Below are 18,259 nucleotides of genomic sequence, written 5' to 3' on the forward strand. Positions count from 1 at the left end.
AACTGGAGGACCTGCTTGTGGAACAATACAATCAGGACTTTTCTGAAAAGCACCATGATGAGCAGAATGAGCCATCGGTAGAGGACAAAAAGTTCATAAAGATCGCCACCAGTTCAATAACCTTAAAAGACGGTCATTATCACTTGCCACTCCCCTTTCGAAAGGGAGATGTGATGATGCCCAACAACAGACAGGTGGCGACACAACGAGCCATAGGCCTGCAAAAGAAGCTCAGGAAGAATGAGGAGTACCATGCAGAGTACAAAAGCTTCATGGAAGAGGTAATCAGCCAGGACTACGCAGAGAAGGTACCTCTTCAAGAGCTAAGCAAAAAAGATGGCCATGTCTGGTACATACCCCATCACGGGGTGTATCACAAAAGAAAGAAGAAATTACGAGTGGTGTTTGATTGCACATCATCATTCCAAGGCACATCACTCAATGATGAACTGCTTCAGGGTCCAGACCTGACAAACACACTAATGTGAGTGTTGTTAAGATTCCGTCAAGACCAAGTAGCCTTCATGGCAGACATACAAGGAATGTTCCATCAGGTCAGAGTCCATCCAGATCACATTGACTTTCTCCGATTCTTATGGTGGCCAGATGGCGATATCACCCGGCCGCTGGAAGAGTACAGGATGAAGGTACACCTGTTCGGTGCCGTATCTTCACCTAGTTGTTCCAACTTTGCTCTGAGACAGACAGCGGAGGATAACAGTGATCATTACGGCCAAGAAGTCACCGATACCATCAGGTCTAACTTTTACGTTGATGACTGCCTGAAGTCGGTGGAGACAGTGAGCCAAGCCGTCAAGTTGACAGAAGGACTCAGAGAAGCATGTGCAAGAGGTGGATTCAAACTCACCAAATGGGTGAGCAACAGTAAAGAGGTGCTGGCTAGCCTCCCTGAAGAGGACAAGGCCAAGCAGAACGTTGAGTTGGATCTTGATTGGGAGAAACCACTCACTGAACGAGCTCTAGGCATCCAATGGAACCTTGAAAGTGACACATTCAATTTCCGAGTTACCATCAGGAATCGACCCCTAACCAGGAGAGGCATTCTTTCCATTGTATGTGCCATGTATGACCCACTTGGTTTCCTAGCTCCTTATGTGCTCACGGCAAAAATGATTCTTCAAGAGCTCTGCAGGAACAAGTGCGGATGGGATACAGATATCCCGGAGCCACTGGCAAAACGGTGGCAAGAGTGGTTTTCAGACCTGGACAAGCTGTCAGAGCTCAGGATAAACAGGTGCATGAAACCCGCCGGTTTTGGGAAACTGGAAGCTGTTCAACTCCACCACTTCTGCGATGCAAGCGAATCAGGATACGGCACAGTGAGTTACGCAAGGTACACAAATGACCAGGGCGAGATACACACGGCATTTGTGATGGGAAAAGCAAGGGTAGCCCCTATGAAACAAGTAACAATCCCTCGGATGGAACTTGCCGCAGCTACTCTGGCTTCCTGTATGGACAGAATGCTCAGAAAAGAGCTACACCTGACACTGAAAGAGTCGGTACTATGGACAGACAGCCAGACAGTCCTAAAATATGTCTACAATGAGAAAAGACGATTTCGGACATTTGTGGCCAATCGCCTCGCCATTATTCAGGACCTCACCACGGCATCTCAATGGAGGTACGTGAGCTCGAAGGAGAACCCTGCAGATGAGGCATCAAGAGGTTTGGATGCTGACAGGATGCTCAAGTCAAAGCAATGGTTCAGTGGCCCAGGATTCCTACAGAAGGGAGAGGAGCACTGGCCGAATAGACCAGAGGAGTTATATGGTTCGGTGCACCAAGATGACCCAGAAGTCAAGAAAGAGGTCTTTGTAAGTAGTGTTACGGTAGAAGAGGCGAACCCGACAAGTCAGCTGATTGGGCACTACTCAACCTGGAATAGGTTGACAAGAGCAGCTGCGTGGTTCCTAAGACTAAAACGACTACTTCGAGCCAGGCTCCAAAAGAAGGAGCCAGGCCCTAGCATGGATCAAGCCTCCACCGACTCCATAGTGCAAACTAGCCTGTCAGTAGAGGAATTGACTAAGGCCAGGCATGCGCTCATACGCTACTCTCAAGAGCAGCACTTCAAGGACGAGATAACATCTCTCAGGAAGGGAAAATCTGTGAAGCTATCCAGCTCCATTTTAAGACTGGATCCACTCCTGGATGATGGATTGCTGAGAGTGGGAGGTAGGCTGAACAAAATGGCCATGCCAGTGGAAGAGAAACACCCACTGATCCTGCCCAAACACACTCGCATATCAAGCTTGATTGTGAGGCAGATCCATGAACAACTGCGACACTCGGGGAGAGGACACACCCTTTCCAGGCTAAGGGAGCGATACTGGCTACCCTGCGCTAATTCCATGACCAGGAAGGTCATTAGGGAGTGTGTAGTCTGTAGACGTGTAATAGCCAAGCCTGGTGTACAGAAAATGTCAGACCTACCCGTGGATCGGATAACACCGGACCTCCCACCTTTTACTCATGTGGGTATTGATTATTTCGGCCCCATAAAGGTAAAGAGAGCACGGAGTACCGTCAAGAGATGGGGTGTCATTTTTACTTGCCTAGTGACACGGGCCGTTCATCTTGACGTAGCACACTTCCTCGACACTGCATCCTGTATAAACGCCATCAGAAGATTCATTTGCAGACGGGGTCCAGTACGCTCCATAAGGACGGATCAAGGGACCAATTTCGTTGGTGCCCAGAGAGAGCTAAACCAGGCCCTCAAGCAGCTGGACCAAACTAAAATTAGCACCATAATGGCGGACTCTGGAGTAAAGTGGATTTTCAATCCCCCCTCTGCGGCCCACTTCGGTGGGGTATGGGAGAGGTTGATCAAGTCGACAAAAAGGATCCTCCAGTCGGTCCTGAAGGAACAAAAGGTGGATGATGAGACTCTCCTCACAGCACTGTGTGAGGTGGAAGCCATTATGAACGATCGCCCACTTACCACGGTGTCCAACGACCCCAAAGATTTAGAACCCCTTACACCAAACCACCTACTCCTCTTGAAGGGACAACCTGTTATGCCTCCAGGTGTATTTGAGAAGGAGGATATGTACACCCGCAGAAGGTGGAAACAGGCACAATACCTGGCCGACATCTTCTGGAAACGCTGGGTGAGGGAGTGCTTGCCCATGATGCAGGAAAGATGCAAGTGGCAGACCCAGAAAGAGAACTTCGCCCCTGGTGACTTGGTGGTCATAGTGGACGACACAGCGCCCAGGAATTCCTGGCCGCTTGGACGGATCCTGGAAACCTTTCCGGATAACAAGGGCCTGGTACGAAGTGTCAGGGTGAAGACCAAGACCAATGTGCTACAGAGGCCAATCACGAAGCTTTGCCTACTACTGGAGTCAAAGGAGGATTGCCAGCTGTAATGAACACTCGCCCGACCATATTTTGTAATTGTGTAGGCACAATTAGGGGCCGGTGTAAAGGCCGAATGAGTGTTTTTGTTATTGATTATTATCATTATTATTATTATTATTATTATTATTATTATTATTATTATTATTATTATTATTAATAGAAGGTTACAATTTATGGGAATGTAATGATTTATGGGAATGTTATGATTCTGTGTAACCTGTTGGGTGGACTCTGTTGTACTGTGGGTGGATCACCTGCACCTGTCAGGTGATCGGCCACAGCGCGGCGGAGATCATTAAATAGGTGATAGGAATCAGCTGTTGGGCGGTAGCCGACGGGGAAAGCATATGATTTTCTTACCGCTTCAGCGCTTCAGGACGCCTTCGGAAACGGTTTTAGATTAGTCTTATTTAGGAAACACTTTAAGCAATTAGACCAGGTTATATGACGCTTAGGATCGCTTTGATCAACCCTCCCATGTAACCTACCTATTCTAATTAAATCGGATCACCACATCGGTGTCTGATAACGGAGCTTAATGTGTGGAAGACTATTTCTTTGAACGTTGAGCGCGTATGGATTCACTCCCCGTCTACACCAGGAAGCGGCACCAGCATGTTGCCGCTACACATGTTGTGTTTGTGCATCTGATGGCTGTGTTTAACCAATTGGCTCATATGTGTGGTAATTTGACATTCTGTGTCTAATGTAATGCAAGTGTGTTTAGTGTTTTGCAAATCACTGTGTGTATTGTTTTGCAAAAAGTGTGAGGCTGACATTGTGCTTATAGGGGTGCAAATCTGGGCCTATGTTTTGCTCCTTGAGTGTAAGGTTTTGATAATTGTGTAATACTGAAGCCCCTAATGTTTTCTAACCCTAACAACGCCCCTGGTCCCCATGGGCCGGACACGTCTTCTTTAAACAAGTCAAGAAAAAACATCACAATAAATCAAGAACAAAACAAAAACATAGGGATGTCAGATAATATCGGCCTACCGATATTATCGGCCGATATCGGCATTAAAATGTGATATCGGAAAATATCGGTATCTGTACATTTTTTTTATTTTTTATTTTTTATTTTTTTTACATTTCTATCACCTTTATTTACCCAGGCAAGCAAGTAAGAACAAATTCTGATTTAATTTATTGTCAAAAGTATGCATAATGTTGTGTTAATTCCACAACAAGAGATATGTAATGTTAATTACCTGAAATTATAAAAAAATATTGGGGGGGGAAACCCTGCATATATCGGTATCGGTTGATATCGGTATCGGAAATTAAGAGTTGGACAATATTGGTATATCGGTATTGGTAAAAAAGCCAATATCGAGCATCCCGAAAAACACCATGAAATCCTAAATAAAATGTAAAATAAATAAATGAATGCAACACTCCCAGACATACCCCACGCAAAGGTAAGGAAAAACTCACTAAAAACCTAGCAATAGGAAAAAAGCACCACCGGCAATCTGAAGGGGAGAAACCTTAGAAGGGCCTTCTTAGATGTCAGTGATAGTAGTGTTGCTATGAAACAGGCGAAACAGTTGGTAAGTATGTACATAATGAAAGACAAATAAGTACATGCAATAGCAACTGGGGTACATAACATTTTGAAAGATTGAAAATAGAGCTGATGACGGATCCATTTGAGGTATGGGGAGACAGGATCGCATCCTCCCGGCCATCACCACGGGACGTCCACCACTCCGGTCATCACCATCAGACCAATAACAATAAATGTAAACAAAGCGCAATACAAAGAGGGGCTCTTTTGCTTCCATCTTTATTCATCTATATATTTATTTTAAGGCATTGCACTACATGTGTATTTGTGAACAGTTGATTAGTAAAATAATATCACACATGATTGTCCTTTTGCTGAATATGAGTTATCAATATAGACTTACTGGTAATTCATTGAACAGCTGCATATGTATTACGTAGGGTTAACAAGTGTCTTGCGTGTTTAAGGGCTTTTAGTGCTATCAGATAGCCTATGTTTTGACCTTGAGTTATAAAGTTTTATATAGATGCTAGCACTATTTATGACTAGGGGTGTAACGATTCGACCCCACAACGATTCGATTCGATTACGATTATTCAGGCAACGATTCAATGCATCATGAAATATCTTAATTTGACCACGATTCGATTCGATTAATTTTCGATTAATTCTCGATTCATTTTCTATCAGTTAATTCCCCAAAAAAAATTTAATACACAAATGTGGCTGTGGGAACTGATTCACTCAGCATGAATGGACTATAGGTCAATAAAAACAATACACACAAAAAATAAAATTTAAAAAAAAATTAATTTTTTTTTATTCCGATTAATTTAGATTATAATCGAGTCTGACATATTCAAATCGATGCAGCGATTCTAACACATTATAATCGATGCATTTCGATTAATCGATGCATTGTTACACCCCTATTTATGACCCATTTAAAGGCTTTCCCTGGAAGAAGAAAAAAACTCGGCCAGCAGCAGGACAGTTCTGGAACAGTAGGCCACTGTGTGGTTGAACATGATGCCTACTACATGAATTATAATTCTGCTAATGTAAGATATAGGTTAAACAAAGACAGCACTCTCATTAAGTAGCCTACAGTGGAGAGGTCATTAAGTATTGATTGAATTGAATTGATTGATTGATTGATTGATTGATTGATTGAATTGATTGAAAACTTTATTAACAGATTGCAGAATGGGTACAATACAGTACAGCTCAATACACACAATTGTTAAGGGGATGCAGACCAGAGAAATACTTTCGTCTTGTTTACATCAGGGTCCCCCATTTTTAATTCATCAGGACATATATGACATACATGACATACAGATAGTCAGTACTGCTACATCTATACATTTATGACATACCAGATTTGCAAATACAGTACTGTTTGTGATACAGAAGGAGTCAGGAAAAGGGAGTATATACATTTGACGTAGAAACTGTACATTGGAGGAGGTTGGGTGGGGGGGGGTTGGGTACACTGGGATATTGACAACCATACTGGGTAATCTACATTGGAGGTGGTTGGGGGGGGGGGGGGGGGGCACACTGTATATACAAGCAAAACTGTACATTGAGGGGGGGGGGGGGGGACACTGTACAAACAAACAAAATTGTACATTGGACTATTGACAAAACCATACTAGGTAAATGACTGTACATTGGAGGGGGTTGGGTTAGGATATTTACAGGGGCCAGTGTTGAATTGCAGTCTCCCGTAGGTGTCCCTTGAGAGAGGTTTTGAAAGTGGGTAGTGATCCACATTCCTTTACAGCTTTGGGTAGGGCGTTCCACATTGATGTGGCATAATTGCGAAACGTGTTTAGTCCCTTATTTGAGCCGAATCTGGGTTTAACATGATTTGTGGAGCTCCCTCTGGTGTTGTGATCGTGGTATTCACTGACCTTTGGGAAGTATTTTGACATGTACATGGGTACCTTGGTCGTGTAGTGTATCTTGTAGACCAGGCCCATTGCAAGTTGCTGTACTCTGTCGTCTACTCTAAGCCATCCTAGGTTGTCAAAGTGGGCAGGGGTGAGGTGGGTTCTAGGAGTAAGGTCAAGCAGTAGTCTGACCAGTTTGTTTTGAGATGTTTGTAATTTTGTTTTTAGCGCCTTTGAGGTGCTTTGGTACCATGAGGTGCAAGCATAGTCGTAGTACCCCTGAATGAGTGCTCCTGCCAGAGTCTTCAGGGTATTCTTGTTTACCAGAGAGGAGATCCGGTACAAGAATCGAGTTCGTTGGTTGACTTTTTTTATTACATTGGATGCCATTTTGTCACAGGAGAGATTAGCCTCTTGGATGGAACCCAGGTAGGTAATTTCATCTTTCCTTGTGACAATATTGTCACCCACTGTAACTGAGAAGCCGTCGGTCTTGCTGAGTTTGTTATTTGAACCGAAGAGAATGGACTCTGTTTTGCCCATGTGTAATGATAGTTTGTTATCAGCGAGCCATATGCAGATTCTGCCTAGTTCCGAGCTGAGGGTTTTTTCAACCTGTAACTTGTTCTTGTCAGAGACCAGCAGGGCTGAGTCGTCCGCAAACAGGAACAAGTTGCAGTCACAAGCTGACGACATGTCATTTGCATAAATTAGGAACAGTAGCGGTCCTAGTATGCTTCCTTGTGGAACACCACAGCTCACTGTGAGGGGGGGGGATAGGGTACCGTTTACCTCCACCATCTGTTCCCTCCCCTCAAGGTAGGATTGCATCCAGCTCACTGATAGACTATCAAAACCAATTGCTTTTAGCTTGTCAATCAGAATGGAGTGATTGACCGTGTCAAAGGCCTTTTGTAGGTCCAGCATGACCATGCCGCAGTATTTGTCTGCGTCCACCTCTTGTTTGATGTGGTCATTCAAATAGAGAAGGCATGTGTCAGTGGAGTGGGATGTTCTGAAGCCAGATTGGAATTCGTAGATTAGATTTTTTTCCGCTAGGTACTTTTCGACCTGTTCGTAGACTATTTTTTCCATGACTTTCGAGATGGAGGTGAGAATAGAAACAGGGCGGTAGTTGCCTGGGTCTAATTTGCTGCCCTTTTTGTGCAGAGGGGTCACCCTCGCAATTTTGAAGTCCTTGGGGACGTGTCCCTGTTTTATGGAGAGGTTTATTATGTGTGTGATGATTGTTGGGGTGATGGCGGCTGCTGAGTCTCTGAGGAATTTGGAAGGGATGTTGTCGTGGCCAGTGGCCTTGTTAGGTTGGAGGGCGCTCAGTTTATTGAGTACCTCATCTGTTGTTACCATTTCCAGCTTGAAGTCGTCCTTGCGGACCCCTAGGTTTTTGTAGTAAGCTACTATGTGTTCTACCCCATAAAGCCCTGAGTGGGAGGGTAGTTTGTTTACCAGTGTTGTGGCTATGTTTGTGAAGAAAATGTTTAAGTAATTGGCTACATCCAGCTTGTCTGTGATGAGCGTGTTGTCCGTTTTTATGTTTATGTTTGAGAATCTGGTTTTAAGTTTTTTACTGCATCCTAGTTGATTATTGAGTAATTTCCAAAGTTCACGTGGTTTGTTTTTGTTTTCCTCAGTTTTGTCATTGATGAAATTCTTTTTTGCAGTTTTTATCATGGAGTTTACGTCGTTTCTTAGTCTGTTTCTTTCTAGTTTGAGTTCAGTCACGTGGGCTTGGAGTTCACTGCTCGTGCTTTTAGTAAGCTTTGACTGACTTTTACGAAACTCAGAGCATTTTTTGTCTCTGGTTTTCATAGCGGCCAGTATTTCGGAGTGCATCCACGGCTCAGCGCGATTTTTTACCCTGGTGGTTCTTAGGGGGGCCATGTCGTTTAGTATTGTTGAGAATTTGGTTTTGAAACCAAGCCATGTTTCTTCAACCAGTGTACCATTGAGTTCATCTGACCAGTCCAGACTCTCCAGTTCAAGGTTGAAGGCCTTGCTAGAGTAGGTTTTGAGGTCTCTAGATGTGACTGTTTTGTGGCAGCCAGCCTTTTGTTTTAGTTTTTTGCGGGTACACGCATGCTATAACCCCTTTATTGGAGATCTTGGACTTGTCGGAGGTCAGAATGAGGTCAATGGTAGTCTGAGTTGATTCACATACACGTGTGGGTTGGGTGATTAGCTGGCTGAGGCCGTGCAGATCACAAAACCTACTGAATGACTTGAAGACGGGTGCATCTTTTCGTAGCCTACAGTAGAGGTCATTAAGTAGCCTACAGTAGAGAGGTCATTAAGTAGCCTACAGTAGAGAGGTCATTAAGTAGCCTACAGTAGAGAGGTCATTAAGTAGCCTACAGTAGAGGTCATTAAGTAGCCTACAGTAGAGGTCATTAAGTAGCCTACAGTAGAGAGGTCATTAAGTAGCCTACAGTGAGAGGTCATTAAGTAGCCTACAGTAGAGAGGTCATTAAGTAGCTACAGTAGAGAGGTCATTAAGTAGCCTACAGTAGGGAGGTCATTAAGTAGCCTACAGTAGAGGTCATTAAGTAGCCTACAGTAGAGAGGTCATTAAGTAGCCTACAGTAGAGAGGTCATTAAGTAGCCTACAGTAGAGGTCATTAAGTAGCCTACAGTAGAGAGGTCATTAAGTAGCCTACAGTAGAGGTCATTAAGTAGCCTACAGTAGCGAGGTCATTAAGTAGCCTACAGTAGAGAGGTCATTAAGTAGCCTACAGTAGAGAGGTCATTAAGTAGCCTACAGTAGAGAGGTCATTAAGTAGCCTACAGTAGAGGTCATTAAGTAGCCTACAGTAGAGGTCATTAAGTAGCCTACAGTAGATAGGTCATTAAGTAGCCTACAGTAGAGAGGTCATTAAGTAGCCTACAGTAGAGAGGTCATTAAGTAGCCTACAGTAGAGAGGTCATTAAGTAGCCTACAGTAGAGAGGTCATTGAGTAGCCTACAGTAGAGAGGTCATTAAGTAGCCTACAGTAGAGAGGTCATTAAGTAGCCTACAGTAGAGGTCATTAAGTAGCCTACAGTAGAGAGGTCATTAAGTAGCCTACAGTAGAGAGGTCATTAAGTAGCTTACAGTAGAGAGGTCATTAAGTAGCTACAGTAGAGGTCATTAAGTAGCCTACAGTAGAGAGGTCATTAAGTAGACTACAGTAGAGAGGTCATTAAGTAGCCTACAGTAGAGAGGTCATTAAGTAGCCTACAGTAGGGAGGTCATTAAGTAGCTACAGTAGAGAGGTCATTAAGTAGCCTACAGTAGAGGTCATTAAGTAGCCTACAGTAGAGAGGTCATTAAGTAGCCTACAGTAGAGGTCATTAAGTAGCCTACAGTAGAGAGGTCATTAAGTAGCCTACAGTAGAGAGGTCATTAAGTAGCCTACAGTAGAGAGGTCATTAAGTAGCCTACAGTAGAGGTCATTAAGTAGCCTACAGTAGAGGTCATTAAGTAGCCTACAGTAGAGAGGTCATTAAGTAGCCTACAGTAGAGGTCATTAAATAACCTACAGTAGAGGTCATTAAGTAGCCTACAGTAGAGAGGTCATTAAGTAGCCTACAGTAGAGAGGTCATTAAGTAGCCTACAGTAGAGAGGTCATTAAGTAGCCTACAGTAGAGGGGTCATTAAGTAGCCTACAGTAGAGGTCATTAGGTAGCCTACAGTAGAGAGGTCATTAAGTAGCCTACAGTAGAGAGGTCATTAAGTAGCCTACAGTAGAGGTCATCAAGTAGCCTACAGTAGAGGTCATTAAGTAGCCTACAGTAGAGAGGTCATTAAGTAGCCTACAGTAGAGGTCATTAAATAACCTACAGTAGAGGTCATTAAGTAGCCTACAGTAGAGAGGTCATTAAGTAGCCTACAGTAGAGAGGTCATTAAGTAGCCTACAGTAGAGAGGTCATTAAGTAGCCTACAGTAGAGGTCATTAAGTAGCCTACAGTAGAGGTCATTAAGTAGCCTACAGTAGAGAGGTCATTAAGTAGCCTACAGTAGAGGTCATTAAATAACCTACAGTAGAGGTCATTAAGTAGCCTACAGTAGAGAGGTCATTAAGTAGCCTACAGTAGAGAGGTCATTAAGTAGCCTACAGTAGAGAGGTCATTAAGTAGCCTACAGTAGAGGGGTCATTAAGTAGCCTACAGTAGAGGTCATTAAGTAGCCTACAGTAGAGAGGTCATTAAGTAGCCTACAGTAGAGGTCATTAAGTAGCTACAGTAGAGAGGTCATTAAGTAGCCTACAGTAGAGAGGTCATTAAGTAGCCTACAGTAGAGAGGTCATTAAGTAGCCTACAGTAGAGGTCATTAAATAACCTACAGTAGAGGTCATTAAGTAGCCTACAGTAGAGAGGTCATTAAGTAGCCTACAGTAGAGAGGTCATTAAGTAGCCTACAGTAGAGAGGTCATTAAGTAGCCTACAGTAGAGGTCATTAAGTAGCCTACAGTAGAGGTCATTAAGTAGCCTACAGTAGAGAGGTCATTAAGTAGCCTACAGTAGAGGTCATTAAATAACCTACAGTAGAGGTCATTAAGTAGCCTACAGTAGAGAGGTCATTAAGTAGCCTACAGTAGAGAGGTCATTAAGTAGCTACAGTAGAGAGGTCTGAGGAATTCTCAGATGAAGCTGAAGAGAGATGATGGGCCACATGTCGTAAAGAAAATTGTTTATTTAATTGTTTTGCTTCTTTTCAACGCATGACAAGTAGGCTACTAAGGTGTTTGGGGCGCAGAGGCATGACATGGGGAGGGGGGCAACTGGGGAACCAATGCGCTACGCTATTGTTTTGACGTCGGCGGCCAGGGCTGCAACGATGAGTCGACTTTGTTGATTACGTCGACCATGAAATTTCAGACAGTTAAAGTCATAAGAAATACCCCAGAAACACAGGCATATCTAATAGTCACTTTAAACTGTAACCTACAGAATAGATGAGACAGTGGTGGTATCTTTGGTGGAATGTCTCTTTAACTTGTAACTACTCAGCTTAATATGGTGTATATTTATAAATTGTTGCTGCTGCTAAACTGTATTGCACATTGCATTTTACCCACAGCTAATTATTGCACATTGCTCATTGCACATCACATAACATTTTCTTGTTGGAACTGTACATAGCCTTTTTGTTATTTAAATTTGATATAGTATAATATCTACATCCTGTTATCTGCACTGCACACTTATTTAGAACTGTATATAGTCATCTTGCTGTTATTTTATCTTATTTAATTTTTATTCTATGCACATTTTATTTTATTTATATTATATTGGATGCTGCTATGGTCGAGGAACCACAACAAAGTGAATTTCACTCTTTTTGCTGTAAGGTACTGAACGACGTGACAATAAAATAATCTGAATCTGAATCTGAATGCGCAACATGAATTAATCAAATTCGAAATATAAATAACGTCTTCTCTTAAACCACTGTTCGTGATTCTGTCTAAAGCCAGGACAATGCATGTTTCACTCGCATTTGATAACTTTCGTTTTTGACGTCAACTCCAGTTTGTTATTTATGTTATTTGAGCAAAGGTATTGCACAAATTTAAAAATAACTTCCTCTGTTTTTGGTTATTAACATCTCAAGAATAAGAATTGTTAAGTGGCTGCACAATTTAAAGGGGAGCTATCTTACTATTTCTTTCACTATTTGGGCAATTTTACACCATTCCTGTGAGTCTATGGAACACATCTGTAAGTTTTTTTTTCAAAAAGAAATTCATTGTTTTGTATTTCTAATCAAGTACTGTAGAGCAGCACTTTCTCCCCTTACAAAAACCAAGCTGCATACTCGCAATGCGCTTTGAGTGACAGTCACCCACTGCACTGCACTGTGTACTGGCAGATACCTTTTGGTATCTCATTGATGCTTATTTTATTTAAACATCAATTACAATTTAAACTTGGCCCATTTCATGACAATTATTTTGGATTGATTGATTGATTGAAAACTTTATTAACAGATTGCAGAATGGGTACAGTACAGCTCAATACAAACAACTGCTAAGAGGATGAAGACCAGAAAAATGCTTTCGTCGTATTTACATAAGGGTCCTCCATTTTCAATTCATCAAGACATTTATGACATAGCCTACAAGACATACAAATATACAGTACTGTGTAAGAAAAAGAGATCATAAAAATATATACATCCGAAGGGGAAGAAACTGTACATTGGCGTGGGTTGTTGAGCGAGGGGGGGCCCAACAAATTTTGCTCTGCCAAAGGGGGGGGGCCTAACAGAAAAAGTTTGAGAACCACTGATCTAACTGCTTGTTTGACAGGAAGACCATTGTTTGGCTGACATATAATCGTCATATAATTGTGGGTGCACCTAACGGTGGCAGTCCACCACAGCAGAATACATAATAGGGCAGGCATTCTCAAAGTGCTATGAGTTAAGCGCGATGTAAATGCACACATTATATTTGGTCTTTGATTGATTGATTGATTGATTGAAAATAGTATTAACAGATTGCAGAATGGGTACAATACAGTACAGCTCAATACACACAATTGTTAAGGGGATGCAGACCAGAAAAATACTTTCGTCTCATCAGGGTCCCCCATTTTCAATTCATCATAACATATATGACATACATGACATACAGATAGGCAGTACTGTTACATCTATACATTTATGACATACCAGATTTACAAACAGTACTGTTTTTGATACAAGAAGAGTCTAAAAAAAGAGAGTATACATTTGACGAAGAAACTGTACATTGGAGGAGGTTGGTAGGTAGGAGTTTGGTTGGTAGGAGGGGTGGAGGGGGGGTTGGGTAGGTGGGGTGGGGAGGGGGGAAACTGTACATTGGAGGTGGTGAGGGGGGGGGGGCGGGGTGGGGGGGGGGGGGGGGGGGGTAACTGTACATTGGATTATCGACTAAACCGGTCCACACAGTACTTTGCTTTTACAAAGGGTAAAAACTACACTCGATGGGCTAAACTGAATAACAGCTTTGTTAGGAATAACAGGACTAACAGCTTGCTATAGCTACTGGTTGCACGGCAACCTTGAACTGGAGAGCCTGGACTGGTCAGATGAACTCAATGGTACACTGGTTGAAGAAACCTGGCTTGGCTTCAAAACCAAATTCTCAACAATACTAAACAACATGGTCCCCCTAAGAACCACCAGGGTAAAAAATCGCGCTGAGCTGTGGATGCACACTGAAATACTGACCACTATGAAAGCCAGAGACAAAAAATGCTCTGAATTTCGTAAAAGTCAGTCAAAGCTTACCAAAAGCACGAGCAGTGAACTCCAAGCCCACGTGACTGAACTCAAACTAGAAAGAAACAGACTAAGAAATGACGTAAACTCCATGATAAAAACTGCAAAAAAAAATTTCATCAATGACAAAACTGAGGAAAACAAAAATAAACCACGTCAACTTTGGAAATTACTCAATAATCAACTAGGCTGCAGTAAAAAACTTAAAACCAGGTTCTCAAACATAAACATAAAGACGGACAACACGCTCATCACAGACAAACTGGATGTAGCCAATTACTTAAACACTTTCTTCACAAACATAGCCACAACACTGGTAAACAAACTACCCTCCCACTCAGGGCTTTATGGGGTAGAACACATAGTAGCATACTACAAGAACCTAGGCGTCCACAAAGACAATTTCAAACTGGAAATGGTAACTACAGATGAGGTACTCAATAAACTGAGCGCCCTCCAACCGAACAAGGCCACTGGCCATGACAACATCCCCTCCAAATTCCTCAGAGACTCAGCAGCCGCCATCACCCCAGTCATCACACACATAATAAACCTCTCCATAAAACAGGGACACGTCCCCAAGGACTTCAAAATAGCGAGAGTAACACCCATGCACAAAAAAGGCAGCAAATTAGACCCAGGCAACTACGGCCCTGTTTCTATCCTTACATCCATCTTGAAAGTCATGGAAAAAATAGTATACGAACAGGTCGAAAAGTACCTTGCGGATAAAAATCGAATCTACGAATTCCAATCTGGCTTCAGAACATCCCACTCCACTGACACATGCCTTCTCTATTTGAACGACCACATCAAGCAAGAGGTGGACGCGGGCAAATACTGCGGCATGGTCATGCTAGACCTACAAAAGGCCTTCGACACTGTCAATCACACCATTCTGATTGACAAGCTAAAAGCAATTGGTTTAGATAGTTTATCAGTGAGCTGGATACAATCCTACCTGGAGGGGAGAGAACAGATGGTGGAGGTAAACTGTACCCTATCCCCCCCCCCTCACAGTGAACTGTGGTGTTCCACAAGGAAGCATACTAGGACCACTACTGTTCCTAATTTATGCAAATGACATGTCGTCAGTTTGTGACTTCAACTTGTTCCTGTTTGCGGACGACTCAGCCTTGCTGGTCTCTGACAAGAACAAGTTACAGGTTGAAAAAACCCTCAGCTCGGAACTAGGCAAAATCTGCATATGGCTCGCCGACAACAAACTATCATTACACATGGGCAAAACAGAGTCCATTCTCTTCGGTTCAAATAACAAACTCAGCAAGACCGACGGCTTCTCAGTTACAGTGGGTGACAATATTGTCACAAGGAAAGATGAAATTACCTACCTGGGTTCCATCCTAGAGGCTAATCTTTCCTGTGACAAAATGGCATCCAATGTAATAAAAAAAGTCAATCAACGAACTCGATTCTTGTACCGGATCTCCTCTCTGGTAAACAAGAATACCCTGAAGACTCTGGCAGGAGCACTCATTCAAGGGTACTACGACTATGCTTGCACCTCATGGTACCAAAGCACCTCAAAGGCACTAAAAACCAAATTACAAACATCTCAAAACAAACTAGTCAGACTACTGCTTGACCTGACTCCTAGAACCCACCTCACCCCTGCACACTTTGCCAACCTAGGATGGCTTAGAGTAGACGACAGAGTACAGCAACTTGCAATGGGCCTGGTCTACAAGATACACTACACGACCAAGGTACCCATGTACATGTCAAAATACTCCCCAAAGGTCAGTGAATACCACGATCACAACACCAGAGGGAGCTCCACAAATCATGTAAAACCCAGATTCGGCTCAAACAAGGGACTAAACACGTTTCGCAATTATGCCACAACAATGTGGAATGCTCTACCCAAAGCTGTAAAGGAATGTGAATCACTACCCACCTTCAAAAACACTCTCAAAGAACACCTACGGGAGACTGCAATTCAAAACTGGCCCCTACAAATGTCCTAACCCAGTTGTACAATAAAGACCAAGCATGGCTTTGTCAGTATTCCAATGTACCAACCCCCCCCCCCCCCCACCTCCAATGTACAGCCCCACCCAACCCCACCCCACCTACCCAACCTCCTCCAATGTACAGTTTCTATGTCAAATGTATGTCAGTATTCCAATGTACAGTGTGTGTCCCCCTACCCAACCCCCCCCCCCCACCTCCAATGTACAGCCCCACCCCACCTACCCAACCTCCTCCAATGCACAGTTTCTATGTCAAATGTATATACACTCTTTTTCTGGATTTTTTTAGTATCACAAACAGTACTGTATTTGAAAATCTGGTATGTCATAAATGTATAGATGTAGCAGTACTGTCTATCTGTATGTCGTGTGTGTCATATGATGAATTGAAAATGGGGGACCCTGATGGAAACAAGACGAAAGTCTTTCTCAGGTCTGCATCCTCTTAACAATTGTATGTATTGAGCTGTACTGTACTGTACCCATTCTGCAATCTGTTAATAAACTTTTCAATCAATCAATCAATCAATCAATCAATCAATCAATCAATCAATCAATCAATCAATCAATCAATCAATCAGGCATCTCGCGAGTCCTCTATGAATCCACACAGGATTGTCATTCCCCACTTGTGACTGTAGAGGGCAGAAAAGACCAGGGGGGTTGTATAAACAAAGTTTCTCATACTGGTGGTTTTGCAGGTTTTAGCCTCATTAAATGAACCATTGCACTGAAGAACCATCTAACTCAATTTTTAAATGTTTTGGACAGCCCATGTACTTGTCATTGAAAATAATAAACGTATATTCAAATCCGTGGAGTGTGAATGTGATATATCACAACAAAGTACTCAACCTACTGTCTTTAACTATATGAATGAACACAACACTCTAACTGACCATTTTAGATAATAAAGTTAAAATATTGTTCATCTGAAAACACCAAACAGACTTATATGGCTCTTCATCTGAGGTACTCAATTACAAATTGTGTTCAATTTACTTTCCTTTGCGGCGGCGCAAACCATTTCCAACAAATAAATTGCAGACATGCACCGTTGTCATTAAGAATAGGCTATACAATTTAATATTTGTTAAATGGGACCCAGTCAGTCAAATTAAAACATACTGGCACTCAGTCTTATCAAGTGGGGACACACCAACTCAGGAGCAGTATATTCAGATACAACGCAAAGAGAAATATTGTCAGTTTACTCACGTCAGACTGACAGCAAAACTGGTCTGAAGACATAGTGTGAATTTTGTCTCAATATTTCTAAATGTAACCTATTCAATATCTATAGTGTATAGAGAATTCATAGCAGTCTATTTCACATTTGATATGAAGATGTATTATTTTCTTTACAGTCTATGAAATATACCAACATGTGCAATGTGCTCCACCATGCCTGGTCAATTTCTCTCTGCCTAGAGTGAAGCTGTGTCTGTTCAACTCTTTCCATTTACTTTGTACCATAGTCTCCAGTTCTAAACACATATTATGTAGAAACAGTGGGTGTTGTTCCAACGACCACAAGCGATTTGCAATTGAAAAAACGCTCTTAAAGAGCACCTACGGGAGGCTGCAATTCGAAACTGGCCACCGTAAATGTCCAAACCCCCCCACCCCCACCTAATAGACAGTCTCCTCCCCACCGTATGTATATTCTCTCCCCACCGTATGTATATTTCTCTCCCACCCACCCACCCCCTCCTAATGTACAGTCTTCTCCCCATCATGTATATACTCTCTGTCAGGATCTATGGGTAACAGTACTGTATATTTGCATATCATATATGTCACAAATGTAACAGTACTATATACCTGTTGTCATGTATGTCCCTATGCCATAACTGTCATGATGTCATATATGTTGTGTATGTCATAAATGTCACTATGAATTGAAAATGGGGGACCCTGATGTAAACAAGACAAACGTCTTTCTCTCATCTGCAGCCCCTTAACAATTGTGTGTATTGAGCCGTACTGTATTGTACCCATTCTGCAATCTGTTAAATAAAGTTTTCATTCATTCATTCAAACAGCTGTCCTGTCGTAATTTGCATATGTATAGCTGGTTAAGGACTGGGGTGAGATCTGTCTTGGTAGCATTTGCATTTGAAAAGTCACTACAGTATAGGTCAGAGGCATGTGACATCAAGGTGTGTGTTTCTAGCGACTACTCTATACATTTGCGCCGC

This window comes from Notolepis coatsorum (genome assembly GCF_963971535.1).
Source record: "Notolepis coatsorum genome assembly, chromosome: 11".
Taxonomy (NCBI): Eukaryota; Metazoa; Chordata; class Actinopteri; order Aulopiformes; family Paralepididae; genus Notolepis; species Notolepis coatsorum.